Source organism: Hypomesus transpacificus, chromosome 9, assembly GCF_021917145.1.
Source record: "Hypomesus transpacificus isolate Combined female chromosome 9, fHypTra1, whole genome shotgun sequence".
Lineage (NCBI taxonomy): Eukaryota > Metazoa > Chordata > Actinopteri > Osmeriformes > Osmeridae > Hypomesus > Hypomesus transpacificus.
Window position 1 is genome coordinate 21,977,165 of NC_061068.1, and position 2,727 is coordinate 21,979,891.

Sequence of the window (2,727 nt, forward strand, 5' to 3'; positions counted from 1 at the left end):
TTTCGATGGAACAGCGATGCGCGTGCCCGCGACTGGACAGACAAGTGAGCTGGCAGTAAAACCTGTGGTGATGATGAAGCTGACATGACCACTGAACTATGACCTCCGGGATGAGAGCTTGGAGTCTAGAGGAGTCACGAGAGTTTCTGTTTCACACAGGACTTGCATGGAGGACCGTTCCTCTATTTACAAAGAATACTCTACTGGTTCACTGGTTATCGTCTTAAAGTTGAATGTTGAGTGAATGTCAAAATGCTATGAGAATGTTGGCTGAAGTCGTTTGGAAAAAAAAGAAACAATGCTTACAGAACACAACGCCAAGGTAAAACGTCAAGGGGAAAAAGCATCTAAGCAACGGCAGGATCCGGATCATTTCAGCATTAAATAAAGAGATTCCTAAAATGGTCCATTAACTTTTACACAGGCCTAAGCTAACTGCTGGTGCTTGTGCACCCTCTCGTGATGAAAGATCTGCTCAATAAATGACACAAGAAAAAGGTCAAACTATTTGAGATATAGGATTTAGAGTAGAAAACTGGATTGGTTTCACTTGCATATTGAGCATTTTACATCATGCTTTTCAATGTTCCCAATTGGTTATAGAAATAACAATAATAATACAGTAGGATTTCAGGGCCATTGCTATCCATGTGTCTTTAGAGTGTGGACGTGCCTTCCGTATCCGCTTCTCTGACAACCTCTCATTTTCAAAGCACAATAAATAGTTAACAACTAGTGAATACTGTTGAGATGCTTGAGTATATTGAGTGACAGCAGGAAGACAAGCTTGGTTAAAACACACAAACGCACATCTAAAATTACACCACAGAGTTTTTCATTCATATCCGGATAGTGCAGAAAAGGATCATCTTTTTTATATAGAAAAAGAGTCAAAGCAACATTCCATTTTGTTGTTTTTTTTTTTTTAGTTGTTCAAAATGCCAACAGCTTTTGGGGCTGAACGTTCTTTCTTTTAAGGAAAAACAAAATCAAGAAATAAAAAAATAATCAACACAATATATCACAAGATTTCAACACAACTTTTTGATTTCCATACAGATAAGCCAAATATAACTTAGTTTGCAATTTCTAATATAAATCCATCGCAGCCTTTGATGGTCACACATAATTTAAAACATTTTCCTTTAAACAAGCAGTTTTATATAGAAGACAGTTCATCATAGAAGTCCTGAACGGCCCTCTCAGTTTGGAGACTGACCTCAAGTCAATTTCAAGCATTGAATAAAAAAAAAAAAAAGAGAGAAAGAGTAATGAAAGAAATAAAACCCCTTCTTCTTAAGATCTCTGTTTGGAAACAAAGGAAGCCATTCAGAGTTGATCCCAACAATCGTATAATACTAAGATGCCACATTTATTATATATCCCATTATATTTTGGTTTCTTTTTGTTATCCTCTAAAAATATCTACAATATTTGACATGATAGCAGGCAAGTTCCAGCACATAGTCTGTAATAAAACACCGACAGGAGATGTTCCATCTACCCACATCTGCTGTGTGGTTTTGAACCCTACAATTAAACCAGGAAGAATCTACGGGATTTGTAAACAAATTACATTCTCTTTAGGACATAAATAAGTTAAAGTAGATAGAGCCATTGAAGCAGAAACAAGGCAACATGCCAACAAACAAAGATAAACTCTCTCTATACTGTATATATTTATATGTATTTATATATAATATATTTATTAAATTCTATAATTGATGGGTTCCTCTTTTCCAACAGGTGCAATCTACTGTGCAAGTTGAGCCCTACAACCTTGTTACACTTTTCATTTATTAATCAAACAAATCTTTACAGTTAATTACATGCCACACAGGACACTCACAGACCAGTGAATCGGATAAGCTTGTCTTAAAATAGCAGTCCACGGCATTTCTCCACCCAATCAAATCAAATAATTCCAATAAAAGTAAAACAATTTAAATAAAAACTTGGGTAATGTACATTCATGCAGGAGCAATAATAATAATAATAATAATGCTTTCAATTTCATTTAAACTATTATCAATATAGTCATTGTTATTCTGAAGAGAGGGGAGCAGAGGGCGTGGTGGTTTATGTACGTTGTCCTGTTTGCCAAGTCACTCATCGGAGATCGTCCTCCTCCTCCTCCTCCTCCACCTCTCGACTCTAAAGGTACAGTTCAGAACACGTTATGCCCAGTTGGCAGGACAAATACCACACACACGCACCACACACACACGGTCATGTGCGTTGGCATTGTAGCGCTTTTTGATTGTATAGTTTCCGTCATGTATTATTTTCTCCATCCAGGTGCCAGCTAAGGGGGGGGGGCTACTGGAGGGGTTGAGGGCTGGGGGCTCGAGGGACACTTTCACTGTGCAGAGGACCTCCAGGTATCAGATGGGGAGAGGGCGGGGCTACTATAGGGGCTGGAGGGCTGTGGCTCGAGGGAGGCTCCAGGTACAAGATGAGGGGCGGGGGGTGGGGGTGGGGGTGGGGGAGTACTCTAGGGGCTAGAGGGAGGTCTCCAGACTGTGCAGGGGGCTTCCAGGACTGGAGGAGGCAGCGGATTTACTGGTGTCGGTGGTCAGGTTGATGCCACTGTCGATGGCGTTGTTGTTCTTGTTGGGCGAGGACGGCTGGCTGGAGTTCTTCCTGCGCGCCGCGTCCTCCTCCATGTCTGTGTCGTCGATGAGGGGGATGTGGGGCGTGGAGTCCTCTATCCTAAACTCGGGGTGC